Here is a 15,289-nt window from a genome sequence, read left to right on the forward strand (position 1 = left end):
TTGTGGACTCGAATCATCAGTGAGTTGGTTCATAGATGGCTAGTTCCATCTCCAATCATCTGAGGAGCTTGCTGTCAGCAGTGAGTCTCATCACATCAGATGACGGCCTTACAAGGGGAAGTGAATTCAGCATTGAGAGAGAAACCCCACCTCTACTCCAGACTGCCAGCATCTCCCAGGGACTCAGCAAGGACCTTCATCGGAGCCTGCCTTGCAGAATTTGGACTTGGGCATCCTCACAGTCATGTGAGATGATTTTATAAAATCTCATATTCTTTACAGATATCTCCCATCTGTTTTGTTTCCCTAGAGAACCCTGGCTAATACAGTGGGTAGATGGCCTTCCACATAGACAAATCAGCAGCAGAATCAGTCCTCTAACGGAGGAGGACACAAGTGGCCAGACAGCCAGGAGGCAGCAAGGATTTTATGCCTGGGGCAGTCAGGGAAGACTTCCCAGAGGAGGTGACATTTGAATTGGGTCTTTTTTTTTTTTTGAGGTATGGGGTGCTGGAGATTGAACCCAGGATCTCATATGTGGGAAGCTGATGCTCAATCACTCAAGCCATGTCCACACCCTGAGTTGTATCTTGAAAGAGACTGTGACAGGTCTCCCAACAGGTGTCAATAAGCATGTGTATCAAACAATATCTTGCATCCAGGCTCCACGAACAAGCAAAGGATATAGTCCAATTATTCTCGAGGAATTTGCCATCACGTTGACATCATCTTTAGCAAAGAGACCCCCGAGCAGTATCTTCCCGCCTGTTCCTCACCGTAAGTGGCCGGGGCACACACCCTGCCCCTTTCTGGGGTACGTGTTCACCTGCAGTTGAAGGCCCCAGTGCTGACAGGAGGGAGAAGCTCCGGGAGAGACCATAGGCAAGCCCAAGCTGTCGTAAGCGAGGTGCACCTGTGAAGGGCTTAGGGCACGGGTTGGGATGCAGCGCACATCGTGCGTTAGTGCTTGTCTGCAAAGTGCCCTGATGAGGCACCTCTCACAGCCCAGAGGCCAGGCTTCCTGCATCAGGCTGAGCCTCGGTCCAGCCCAGGCTCCACGGCTGGGGGCCGGCGCTGGCCTCCGTGTCTCCATCTGTAGAATGGGATCCTCATGGCTGAGGATGAAAGGAGACCCTGGACAACTGGTATGTACACAGCGAGCGTTCCTGGGAGGCAGGCCCTGGCCTGACCACGTCCGAGACGAGGCCACCTCGTTACCGCCCGGGGTTTGAGCGGGGAACACAGATGCCTGTCACGAGCTGACCCCTAGGCTGACACAGGTTTACAGGTTCCCAGGAACCCAGGTGGGGCGGGAGGGCCATGCCCCCGCAGCCCGCAGTCTCGCTGGTCTCCCTCCTGCGCGAGCTGCGACGGACTCTGGATTTCACCGCGTGGCTCTGGAAGGCCTGGTTAATTTCGAGGAGTAATTGTAATCAATTAGATGAAGTGTAAAACAACTCTTCAGCTCTGCTAGGAAAACGGGGCTTGTCGTCTTCGAGGCTGTCTGGAAAAGGCCTGAAGGTGGGGTGACGCCTTCCCCGTGGGGGGGTTGCAAAGAGGTCGCTGGCAGGGAGGGCACGTTGTTGAGCGCCACCCCAAACTCAGCCAAACCTCGAGGTTGCAAGGGCCTTCCCGAGCTTCCCCAAACAGTAAACTGCCACCCGGCGCTGTTTGTAGCACCCTCCTCCCCACCCATGCCAAGAAGTTCACTGCTCTTGCCATTTCGAGACACCTCTGAGTGGGAAAGGGCTTCTTTCCACCCAGCCCACACCTGCTCCCCACCCCCGGTCGCTCCTCAGCAAAGCAGGCAGGGGAAATGACACGTACTCATAACAGGGGACCTGCACATGGCACCAGTAAACAATCGACACCCAGAGAAGCGAACACGCAGCTTTTCCATCCACAATAGCCCTTCACGTTTTTTTAAGGAGGCGCCAGAGATTGAACCCAAGACCTTGTACGTGGAAAGCAGGCGCTCAACTGCTGAACTATGTCCAGTCCCCAATGAGAGTTGGTTTCTTCGTTTGTTTGGTTTGTTCTTTAGGAGGTATCAGGATTGAACCCAGGACATGGGAAGCAGGCAATCAACCACTTGAGCTATTAATGCATCCACTCCCCAGCCCTTCATTTTTTGAAGCACCCAAGTCTCAGCTGAGTGTTTCATTCTTCACAGGAGTAATCCTCCCCAGTATTTTGCCCCCATTCCTTTTGTACTGTGTTTTCCAGGTTCCTCACCATTCTGGGTACCCAGGAGGGGATAATATTCACCCTAACAATGAACATCTGTCGGCATCTTATCATTTCCAGGGTTTGGTTAAACAACCCTGAATTCATTTAGGGTTGACAGTATTTGCCTGCTCCCGGCCGTCAGGAATGAGTGGGCTGGAGTCTTAGAAACAGTTGGTTATCCTGAGTCGATGAAACACTGGCCCTGCAGCTGTGCTTGCACCCCACGTAGTTTGGCTCCCCTCCTTTCCTTCCAAACAGGGCAAAGGTCATTTGTGCCTGGCCAGGTGCCACATTCCCACATCACAGATGTTCCTTCCCAATTAGCGAGGCACTTGCTATGCTTAGGACTCGGGTGGCCTCCGACTGTGTTAGTGGGGCAGTAATAACCTTAGACTAGCCATACTGAAAGCTAGAAATGTTGGGGGACGGTTGAGCACCTGCTTCCTTGCATGGGAGGTCCCAAGTTCAGTTTCTGGTGCCTCCTAAAAATAACAACAAACAAATGAGAAAACCAACTCAGGGGAGCCAATGGGGTTTGGTAGTTGAGCAACCAGCTTCCCATACATGTGGTCCCAGGTTCAATCCCCGCAAGGAAGAAAGGAAGGGAGGGAGGAAGGAGAAAGAAAAAGAAAGAAAAATGGTTTGGGAAACAGACGCAGAGCAGCCACCCCCACCCCCTGCCCCCAGCTTGGACATCTCCTGCTGCCCACAGTTCCAGAAGGCAACAGTCACACAAAAAGGAACTCCTCCCCAGAGTGGCGGGCCAGCGTCTGGCCGAGGCAACTCGCTGCTGGAGCTCAGCACACGGAGCCGCAGGGGCTCAGGCAGATCCGGGTGTCGGTCAGTGGGTGTGGGAGGGCCACCTGGAAACCCTCTCACCTTCATCCTGGGGCTGAGAGGAAGCTGGGGCTTGGGACAAGCGCGACGAAAAACCGCCACCAGGTGTGACTCCAGAAGTTTATGAAATGAACTCGAGTAATGAAAATGCTCTAGTAACGATTGAAGTGATGAAGGCACTACTATGTGATTATACCAAATACCATTGATTCTACACTTTGGATGGATGTATGCTTAATGAATATGTATCAATAAAATTGAGTTGTTAAAAAAATGATATTGTAAATTGAAAAGAAGATCAGTTGCCAAATCAGCTGGCACAAAGCTCGTGCACTCTGCGCCTTTGGAAAAGCCCGTTCTGAGATGGCTGGCATACATCGCTGGGTGGCCCCACAGACAGGTACGGGTCCGCGGGTCGTGGATAGCCACAGGTTTCTGAAGCAGAAATCCAAGGGGGAGTTACAGAGCATCCAAAGCAGACACGGGAACTCTAACAGTGGAGCAGTGTGGGCACCGGTGCCAGGCACTGAGCTCTGGGGACTCGCTAATCGGGGGTCTGTCCCTTGCAGGGAATTACCTCCCGCAGGAGTCAGTGGAGATGCTCCGTGGGAATACGTTTTCGACAGATATCCAAAATGTTCTGCAGGAGCCGAGATGAAGCACGCTACAACAGTCAAGTGGGGCTGCCACTCGGAGAGGGCGGAATTCAAAACATTTTATGAAAAGGAGAAGCTCAAGCAAAGGGTAAAGCCTGCTGACGATGGAGAAGTGTCTCGGTTGCCTGTGGCAGCCGGTGGCGGCCTGTGCCTGCGTGCGGCTGTAAAGGCTCGCCTGTCCTAGCAGCGGGCGCACTGTGGGGAACGGTGGGCATCAGGGCAGTGGCTGCGGCGGGGGGGCCACTTGCAGCTCCACACCTGGATCACATCGAGAGCTGGGATGCCTTGCCTCAGCCACACCCACCACGGTTTAAGTCCCTGCGTTTTTAGATTTGTTGTTGGTGTTTCGTAGCCCTCAAGTTTTTGTCTTTTGTATCCAGGGGTGGTCTTAAAAATATTTAACAACCAGCATGGTACAGGACTAGACCACACGTGCTTACCTGGCAGGAGAGACACCTCGATTGCGAAGGTTGGTTTCCCCGGGCGAGGCTCACCCATTGGGTGCTGCCCCCTGCGATTTCCCCAAATGGGTGAAACGCGACTGCATGATTGGTGGGAGTGGGGGACTGTGTTCGCACTCTCCCCTAAAAAAAAAAATAGATAAGAATAAAAGAAAAAAAACAAAACAAAACATAGACAACACATACAGAGACAGAAAGTCGACCAGAGGTAACAGGGAGTCACCGCCGAAGAAGCACAGTCCAGTGACGAAGAGGTTTTGGGAATAGATGGTGCTGATGATTGCACGGCATTGCGATGTCATCACTGCCACTGACCTGTACACTTAAAATGGAAAACTTTACATTATATGTATTTACTGCCAAAAAAACGCTGAAAAGAATAGACCAATCCAAAACGGACGCCGGTCCGTCCACCTTGCTGTGCGTGTTGACTTCTGCCCGGATTCTCTCAGCTCTTTCTTGTGTAGATGGATTCACCCCACATCACCTGCTGGCACATGACAGGGCACTGTGTGCCTCTGTGCCATCAAACAACAATGATAATAACACTAAGCTTCCACGTGCATTTTCCTAAGTGTTTTAGCAGTGTCGTCTCATTTAATCCTCAAAGGCACAGATGTGTGACCATTCTCCCTCCTTACAAGGCTAAGGCAACCAAGGGGCAGAGAGGTTATCACACACACCTGAAGAGGGTTGGGACTTGGCTTCCAACTCAGGAGGCCCTACTCCTGAGTATGTGCTGTGATGACACCCGGCTGCCTCTCCTTAAAAGAGGAAAAGGTTTGGACACGAGCCTTGGGCTCTGTCTCAGTTTGCCACAACTGCTGTGACAAATGCAACAGAGCAGTTGGCTTAGACCAGGGGAATTCACTGTCTCACAGTCCTGGAGGCTGGAGGGGGAGACCAAGGCGCCGGCAGGGCCGTGCTTTCTCTGAAGCGGGTGGCATGCCGTGGTGGCCAGCCAGCCCACGCCTCATCTCGACCTCCCTCACGTGCTCTCTCTCTCCCCGTCTGTCTCCCACAGCTATGTCCGAATTTCCTCTCCTCCTAAGGACTCCAGTCAGGTGGGATTAAAGGCCACCCTGATTCAGTCTGGCCTCACCGCAGCGAGTAACATTGAGGCAGGTTAGTAGAGGAAACGAGGGAAGGCGGCTGGTCAGAACAAAGCTGTGCCCATCACAGCTGAGACCCCGCCAAGGACAGGGCCACGAGATCCTGCCCGGAAACCCCCAAGGGAAGGCGGCCCCATAAAGAACAGAGCCTTGACCCTTACGGCTGTAAAGCCGCCAAGAACCTGGTCGGCGGTCTTGTTTGAAACCCCCAGGCTCAAAAAGGCCCAAAGAGAAATGCTACCCCATTGGTCCCCTGAAAGCCAACAGGTGCAACCTGAGTGGGCCGTTGTATAAACCAATGGGAAGGCAGAAAAGCAACCGCCCAGAGCAGCAAATCTCTAGCAGCCCTCCCCGGGCTGGAGGGGGGAGGAGGAAAGACCCCTGAACAAAGCCTACCCCAGGTGGGGGCCCACTGGCATCTCCCTGGAGTACAACGGCACTCAGATCTGCAGTGTGCACTCTCACTCTCTCATTTCTCAATAGACCCTTTACTTGTCTGCTTAACCCCGCATCTTTGAATTCCTTCTCGCAGCGCAGCCAAGCACCTGGAAACCCAGCCGCGGGCAGCAACACCTTCAAAGGTCCCAGGTACAAATGGGTTCATGCCCACAGGACCAGGGTTAGGCCTCGAATGGGTGGAGGAGAGTCAATCCATCACAGGCTCCATTCAGAAACAGTAAGAAACACGTGGTCTATTTAGAGACACTTCCATCCCAAAGAGCCCTACACCAGCTTCGGTTATGCGGAAACTTGATGTATGTGGACCCTAATTTCCCGATGCTGCAGGAAGGAAGGCTAGCCTGGCCCTCCTCCTCTGTGCCAGGCACACAGGCACACTTAGGACACGTGCTCAGGGAGGCCAAGGAGCGTCCCAAACTCACCCAGCCCGGAGGACGCAAGGCTGGGGTTTGAACGTCCAGCTCCGGCTTGGAAGCCCGAACAAGCCGGTATGCGCTCTTACGTCAGAATTAGAAAAGGTGCCCTCTCGTCCAAGGCAGCCAATGAGGAGGGGTGCTGGGAGGGCCCGGTGGTCGAGCACTGCTGCCCAGCTCCTGAGGCTGAGGGCTAGGTTTGCACCCGACCCCAGGACCTCTTTCTTTGGGGCCTTCTGACTATTTGTCTGGACCCCACCACTCTCACCGGTATTGCCCCATCTTCTCATTTGCAGCCTCTGGGGAAACTGAGTCCCCAGCAGTTAAGGGACTTGCACAAGGCGGCACAGCACAGCCTCCGCGCCAAGCCCACCCCTACCCTCTGACTCCTACACCAGGAGCCCAGTGCCGGGTCCGGAGGGTGGGCGCACTCCCCGCGGGCCTGGCCACGGCTCCTCCCCCAGCCCCGCCCCCGCGGGCCTGGCCACGGCTCCTCCCCCAGCCCCGCCCCCGCGAGCAGGGCCACGGCTCCTCCCCCAGCCCCGCCCCCGCGGGCCTGGCCACGGCTCCTCCCCCAGCCCCGCCCCCGCGAGCAGGGCCACGGCTCCTCCCCCAGCCCCGCCCCCGCGGGCCTGGCCACGGCTCCTCCCCCAGCCCCGCCCCCGCGAGCAGGGCCACGGCTCCTCCCCCAGCCCCGCCCCCGCGAGCCGGGCCACGGCTCCTCCCCCCGCCCGGTCCCCGGGGGCCTGGCCACGGCTCCTCCCCCAGCCCCGCCCCCGCGGGCCTGGCCACGGCTCCTCCCCCAGCCCCGCCCCCGCGAGCAGGGCCACGGCTCCTCCCCCAGCCCCGCCCCCGCGGGCCTGGCCACGGCTCCTCCCCCAGCCCCGCCCCCGCGGGCCTGGCCACGGCTCCTCCCCCAGCCCCGCCCCCGCGGGCCGGGCCACGGCTCCTCCCCCAGCCCCGCCCCCGCGGGCCTGGCCGAGGCCCCCCTCCCTTTCCAATCTCTGTCCAACTCTGTGCCCTCCGGGTCCCCCTGGGAACGGACTGACATTCACCGTGATGAGCTGACTTCCCCCTCCACCCACGGCCAGCAGCTAATTGTCCTGATTTCCTTCCAAGCACGGTCTCTGAATAGCCTTCGCAGGCACAATTAGGCAGGTTCAGCTCGGCTTTCACACTCCAGTCCTGAAAAAAAAAAAAAACCAGAGCGGAAGCTTGAGGAGCCTCTCTCGGAAGTTTTCAGAGAGCTCCTTTGTGCCCGGAACAAAGCACACACACAATGACCTGCTTAGCCGACGGGCCCGGCCCCCAGGGGTCTGCTTTCAGGAGAGTGGGGTCCTGCTCCCCCTCCCCCAGCTGACCTATGCCCCCACCCCATCAGCTGCTGCTCTGGAGAGCAGCCGTCTGAGCAGACCTGCCTTCTGGGAAATACTGGGGGGTGGCAATGCCCCAGAGACCTCTCCCCGCCCCCCAGGCCTGGAGGGTCAACTACCTTAGTCACCCCAGTCAGGCAATGCTGGGATGGGCCTCAGAAGCAGCAAGCCCAACTCCCTCACTTTAAGGATGAAGTGCCTGAGGCCCAGAGAGGGCCCACGCCCGGCCAAGGTCACACAGCAAGTGCACAGCAGAGCCCGAATTCACATCCAAGTCTCCAGCAGGTGCCCTTGCCCCATACTGACTGTCTAGCTAATTTAAGATGCACAGTTACCTTGAGCAGAAAAAAAGTAGGGACAGACAGCCAACTAAAGAAAGTAATTTCTTTTTCCCACTAAACTGCTGGATGCATTGACTTGTTGACAGGCTGAGAAAGTGTTAATGGCCCTTTTTTCCCTGGGTTCAGAGAAGGGTCCTTCCTCTTCATGTGGAGACTGAGGTCCAGAAGGAATTGTCCAATGTCACCCAGGCAAAAGGGGGCAGAGTTGACATTCCCTATGTCCCCTGATTCCTGAGCCAATGCTTTGGACAAAAATCAGTAATGGACCCTTCCCTCCCCCCTTAACACACATACCGCTAAAAGGCCGTGTCTGAAATCCTAAGGAAAAGTCCTTTTTAATTGACTTAGAGAACCCCATCATTGGCAGGGCAGCTCCAAACCATCACATCCATCGTTGAGGTTTTTTTTTTTTTCAAACAAATACATTTTATTGATACATGCTTACAAAGCGTAAATCCATCCGAGGTATAAAATCAGTGGTATTCAGGGTCATCACATATCTGTGCATTTACCACTTCAGTCATTCTTAGCACACTTTCATTATTCCAATAGTAATAATAATAAAAAAAAGCAAACAAAACTCATCATCTCGCAATCTGTCTACGCTTCCCCTGCTGTACCTAGCTGCTATTCTTTTACCTCCTCTCTAGTATATTTGCATTTATATTTTGTAGAAACAGGCAGTGGGGGCTGGCGTGGACAGGTGAGAGAAAGGCTGGGAGTGTGGAGCGGGAGTGAGGAGCGAGGGGCCTGCACCTCTATGGGGGCAATAGGAGAGGGGCCAGGGAGGGGCATGAGAAGCACCTTAAATCTAAAGCAGGCGCTGGGAGAACTGGGGGCCTGCTTCTCCACAGGTGTCCTACACGCACGGTCCGCGTGCTCAGTGCTGCCAGGCTTCTCGGCTAAGGCAGAAATGAAACGCTCTATTGAATTTAAGTGAACATTCCCTGAGCCCCTGTTCTGTGTCGGGTTCTGGGGCCCCCAAAGTTAATCAGACTTCGACAGGGCTCCCAAGGAGCTCACATCTTCCCAGGGAGAGGTGCCTGCAGCCCGGAGATGCAAAGATACATGGAAAGGGAGATCGAGGAGGACTTCCTGGATGGGGCAGCGGCTGGGAGGACGCTGAGAGCAGGAGATGAATGAGGACCAGTGGCAAAGGGGGAAGGGCCTTCTGGACCTGGGCCGAGCAGGAGCAAACGCTGCCAACCTGGTTTTCCTGGAATGTAGGGTGCAAACCGGGAACCCCAAGAGAGAAGAAAGAAGCAGATCCTGGAGGAGCCTGGATTTTGCCCCATGGGCAATGGGGCATCAATGAGCAAAGGAGGAGCCAGACTGGAGGGACACCCGCCTGGTGCCCTCGGGGCTCTTCCCCTGCCTCCCCCCTCCCATCTCCCAGTGTTTCCCATACTGAAGAGGATCTGATTGTGGGGGAAGTTATCTATGTTTGAGAAGTGCCCCATTCTGGGAGAGTCCCACTGGTCAGGGAGCCTGTTTTCACCCATGGTCCCAAAACCTAATTTGCCCAGGCCTGCCCTTTCTTGCCACACTGTTAAAATCCTGCGCTAGGACGACTTCCAGGAAGATGGTGGACTAGCAAGACTAGCAAGGACTCTCTTCTCCTCCAGAAAAACAGCTCAAGCACAGGCTGAAAGAGCCTAGAAATAGATCTTCTAGGGTTTAGGACACCAGGCGAAGGCTGGACACTGCCCAGAGGAGAGACGGACAGAGGAGGGGAATCACGACCACAGACCTGTGAGTGGAAAGCAGCGGCCGTCCCCACACCAAAGACACCCTACAACAGTCTGGGGGCCTCTCGGCCTGCCTCTACGACAGAGGGGCCTCCAGGGATCCACCTCCCAGGAAAGGGGAGAGAGAGGGACACAGCCTGAGGCGGACTCAGCTCCCGACCCCCAGCTTGGTCTGCTTGTCCAGGAGGCCTGCCAGGCGGGTGGGCTGCACCATTGTCTGCCCTGGAGCCAGCAGGGGAAAAAGATATGAGACCCTCCCATCTCCTCCTCTACTAAGCTGGACTGATTGTTGAGGACTCAGAGGGGAGTGGAAATATTTCTAACCCAGGAAAAGGGAGGGGGCTGCCAGAGAAGCTGCAGAGCCGGCTCAGAGAAAGTTTGAATTACAAGGCTCCTAGCCTCCAGCCTGCAAGCTCTATCATATTGATCCAGTCTGTGCTGGAACAAATACACACCAACCAGGCATTGAACTGAGAGCTGCTGAAGGACGGCATCTGCTGGCAGACCAAGGAAGTGCACTTGAGAAAATTAAAAATGAATAGGAGAGGCTTTTTCTGGTCTCCATAGCCTCCCTCCCCAAGTGAGTCTACGGCCAATTACTGGAGCCAGTGCCCAGTTTTGAGCAACCAGCGGGACAATCCTAACAATCCAGGTCAAGCCAAGAATCAAAGCGCAGTGATAACACACAGCCTCCTGCCACTAAATCCCTACAAAAGAGAAAGGAATTGAGCATCTGAGTAAACTACATCCTAATCAGATGCCTAGATATCAGAAAAAATTACAGGCCTTACTAAGAAAATAAAAAACATGGTCCAAGAAAAGAACTATATCAAAGCCCCAGAAGAGATGCAGAATTTGAGAGAACTGATCAGAGAGATGGGCACAAATTTCCAAAATCAGTTAATGAGTTGAAGGACAATATGGTCTAAGAGATAAATGACATCAAGAAGACATTGACATGAAGTAGACTTGGCTCAATGGATAGAGCATCTGCCTACCACATGGGAGGTCCACAGTTCAAACCCAGAGCCTCCTTGACCCGTGTGGAGCTGGCCCACGCACAGTGCTGATGCACGCAAGGAGTGCCGTGCCACGCAGTGGTGTCCCCTGCGTAGGGGAGCCCCACACGCAAGGAGTGCGCCCCCCATAAGGAGAGCTGCCCAGCGCCAAAGAAAGTTCACCCTGCCCAGGGGTGGCACCGCACACACAGAGCGCTGATGCAGCAAGATGAGGAAACCAAAAAGAGACACAGATGCCTGGTGCCGCTGACAAGAATGGAAGCGGACACAGAAGAACACACAGCAAATGGACACAGAGAGCAGACAACTGGGGCGGGGGGTGGGAAGGGGAGAGAAATAAATAAAAATAAATCTTAAAAAGAAGACATTGACTGAGCAAGAACAGGAACTTGTAATCCTGAACAGAAAATCCTGCTTTGGAAAACTCCCTCCAAGTCCCGCCCTGTCTGTGAGTGCCTCGTGGAAACTCATCACAAGGACCGAGCCTGGCACACGGGCATTTGTGGAAGCAGAACGGAGAAAAGACCCGTGGGGAGGAGATCTCCATCTTCAGAGAGCTGGAAGCACAGGAACAGGCTCTAAACAAACTCGACTTGCCAAGAAGTTCTCTGAGAGAAGCAAGTAATTCCATGGACGTCCGGAAGCTCAAGGGCAGGAATAAATGAAGAGTGGGTGTTGAAGTAGCTCCTGGGGTGGCTCAGGGGCGCTGGGGAAGAGATGCCCAGGGAGGGCTCGTCTCATGACCCAGAGCTCTTGGTAACCACGTTCTCCGCCTTCAGCCACTGCAGCGTGTGAACAGAGAAAGCCTCCATTCACGAGGGAAGGGATTCTTGTCCTGTCTGGCTCAAGGACCCGCCAAAAGAAAAAATCAGGGCCAGATCTGATCCCTATTTGAAGCTAATGTCCATCTCTTGGCTCACAGTGTGATATAAATGACTCATTGACTCATTCGCGGGAAAAGCCAGGAATGTCCCATCCAAAGGGCTAACCCCCTTGGAAGCCAGCCTGTCCCCACTGGGGCCCCAGGGCCTCTGCCCTCTCTGAGCCACTGTTCTTTTTTTAAAATATAAGCTTCAGCTTACATAAATGTTACATCAAAAGTATAGGGGATCCCATATAACCCCCACTCCTTCCCATCCCACCCCCGTTAACGACATCTTTCGTTGGTGGGGTACATTTGTTACAATTGATGAGCACATATTGAAGCATTGCTACCGAGCATAGTCTACAGTCTACGTTATGATTTATACTTAGTACGAAACAATTTTATAGATTTTGACAAAATGTGTAATGGCTTGTATCCATCATTGCAGTATCATGCAGAACAATTTCAGTGTCCCCAAAATCGGGCCACTGTTCCCACTCCCAGCTGGTTCCCTGGAGGTGACGATGCTGGGGCAGAGCTCCCCTGGGCCCGCGGGGGCTGGGTCAGTGTCGGCTTCAGCGTGAACACAGCCGACCAGTTGCCAGAGCAGCTAACACAGAGGACGAGGCTGCTCCGAGGAGTCAAGGGTTTCCCCAGCTGGGAGCGGCCAGGCCCAGCGCATAGCAGAACCTTCAGCCCAACGACTGTCACCCACGAGGCTGGGCATGATGTGAATTTAAATTAGCAGCGTGAGTTCAAGAGGCCCTATTACTCCAGACACAGAAATAAGATTAGTGAGTTCAGACCAGTGCAGTTGTATTTCTAAGGTTAAGGGAGTCCCAGGGCTGAGTCTTAACAGATCTGTTGAGTCACTTTCCAGATTAGGAGCGAGGGCGGAGGAGGCCCAGGGAATGTGCCCCTGGCCCCCGCTGCTCAGACAGGGCAGGACACCAAGTGGCAGCATTGGAAGGAAGCGACTGAGACCCTTCACTCCCCGCCAAACCTCCTCCAGGCAGGCGGTGGGGGAGCCAACACTGCAGTGGGTATTAAGAGGCACAGGTTCAAATTCCATGACACTTACAAGCTATATGACCTTGAACGATAAAAATAAAATGCCATCCAGCACTCTTCCAGGCCAGGACTGTGGTGATTGCTTTACTTGCTGGATCCACTCACTTATCCTCCCTGCAGTTGCTGAGATCTATGCTTACACATTTACAAATGGGGGAAATTGAGCCCGGAGAAATTAAATGACCTGGATTATCCAAGCCTGTTTTTTTTTTTTTCCCCAATCCATAATCACGCTCACCTCTCACAGAGCTGTGGCAGTGAGTAAATCAGGGGGTGTTTCTGAAAACAGCTAGCACAGCACCTGACTCAGGGAGAGTACGCAATAATGTTCTTTTCCAAAACATATCCATTCAGTCACCACTCCTTTTGTGCATACGTTTATTTGTTCCTACACTAATTCAGGTAATGATTTTTTCAAGTTCAAAACCAGCTGTGGGGCCTGAGAGTCACTGGATTGGGCTAAAACACTGAAGGGAGGACCCACTAAAACACATGTGGGGGGAAGCGGACATGGCTCAACTGATAGAGCATCCATCTACCATATGGAGGGTCCAGGGTTTGATCCCAGGGCCCCCTGGCCCATGTAGTGAGCTGGCCCACATGCAGGGCTGCCGTGCAAGGAATGCCATGCTACACAGGGGTGTCCCCCGCATAGGGGTGCCCCACACGCAAGGAGTGCGCCCCGTAAGGAGAGCCACCTCCCGTGAGAAAAAAAAGTGCAGCCTGCCCAGGAGTGGCACCGCACACATGGAAAGCTGATGCAGCAAGATAACGCAACAAAAAAGAGACGTCGTTTCCCAGTGCCGCTGGATAATGCAAGCAGACACAGAAGAACACACAGCAAATTGACACAGAGAGCCGACAATGGGGGGGAAGGGGAGAAAAATAAATAAAACAAGTCTTTTAAAAATAAAAATAAATAAAACACACATGGGGGGAGCAGGTGTAGCTCAGTGCTTGAGCGCCTGTTTCGCATGTACCATGTCCCAGGTTCAATCCCCAGTACCTCCTAAAAAAAGACAGAAACACACAGTATCTCCACCCACTCCTTTCACACCAAGCTCAGTTCTGTGGGACAGGATGGGTTTGCATAATGCAGAGTAAAACTGAGTCCTGAGCTCCCCCTTCCAGCAGCAGTCATGACTCTCATACTGGAAACAGCACAAATGCCACTCGAGAGTAGAATGAATAATGATGACAGAGTCATGCTACCAGATAGTCTCTCCAGCAACAAACAAAAGAAAAAGAGGAATATTTAGGTTGTATAAATGTTGCCAGAATAAAAATTTTTGAAATAACCACAGGACCAACAACACAAACAGTGAGCCCTAATGTAAACTTGGGGCTATCAGCAATAGGATAATTATAATAGTGCAGTTTCATCAATTGTAGCAAAGGTACCACGCTAGTGCAGGGTTAACCATAGGGAAAACTGTGTGATGGAGGGATATGAAAACTCTGTACTTTCTGCATGATTTTTCTGTAAACCTACACTCTCTCTAACAAAAAATAAATTTAAGGAGTGAAGCTGGAAATCTGGATGTGTCAGAGGCCCAGATTTCACACCAAGATATGGAAATTAAACAGCACACTCTTAGAAAAACAGTGGGTCAAAGAGGAAATCTCAAAAGAAATTCATAACTACATTGAAACTAATGATAATGATAACACAACATAACAAAACTTATGGGATGCAGCAAAAGCAGTACTGAGAGGGAAATTTATAGCCATAAATTCATACATCAAAAAAGAAGAAAGACCAAAAATTGAAGAACTAACTGCACATTTGAAGGAATTAGAAAAAAAACAACAAAGTAACCCTACAGGAAGAAGAAAGAAAGAACATAGATAAGAGCAGAACTAAATGAAATAGAAAATAAGAAAGCACTTGAAAAGATAAACAAGACCAAGAGCTGGTTCTTTGAGAAGATCAATAAAATTGACAAACCCTTAGTGAGACTAACAAAGAAAAAAAGAGAGAAGATGCAAATACACAAAATAAGAAATGAGAAAGGAGATATCACCACTGACCCCACAGAAATAAAGACTATCATAAGAGGATATTTTGAAAAACTATATTCCAACAAAAATGACACTTTAGAGGAAATGGACAAATTCCTAGAAACACATAAGCAGCTTATATTGATGAAAGAAGAACTTGATGATCTCAACAAACCAATCACAAGTAAAGAGATAGAATCGGTCATTAAAAACCTCCCAACTAAGAAGAGCCAAGGGCCAGGCGGCTTCACAGGTGAATTCTACAAAACATTCTGGAAAGAACTAACACCAATCCTGCTAAAACTCTTCCATAAAATTGAAACAGAAGGAACATTATTGAATTCATTCTGTGATGCCAACATTACCCAAGTACCAAAGCCAAACAAAGACACCACAAGAAAGGAAAATTACAGACTCATTTCTCTAATGAACCTAGATGCAAAAATACTCAACAAAATACTTGCTAACCATATTCTGAGGGCTACAGAGACCCACAGGTTTTACGGACATGGCAGATGTGGTTCACTGCCATGTCAGTTGGCCCTTTTTTGGAGCTGGTGTTTCTGTGTGATGGAGCTGGACTCAGATGTGATCTCCTTTCACAAGCCTTTCCTGTTACATTACCAGAATTGTAGTTGGTGCTGGGGTTTAAGATATATCTAGGGGATCTGAATCTCTGGACTGACTATATGATAGCCAGGCCC

General features: G+C 52.3%; 1 pseudogene; it reads left to right on the forward strand.

The window, feature by feature from the left end:
• Positions 1 to 4,154: 4,154 nt before the first annotated feature.
• LOC111764344 (U1 spliceosomal RNA) lies at positions 4,155 to 4,309 on the forward strand (annotated as a pseudogene).
• Positions 4,310 to 15,289: the final 10,980 nt, after the last annotated feature.

Source organism: Dasypus novemcinctus, chromosome 25 (genome assembly GCF_030445035.2).
Source record: "Dasypus novemcinctus isolate mDasNov1 chromosome 25, mDasNov1.1.hap2, whole genome shotgun sequence".
NCBI classification, from domain to species: domain Eukaryota; kingdom Metazoa; phylum Chordata; class Mammalia; order Cingulata; family Dasypodidae; genus Dasypus; species Dasypus novemcinctus.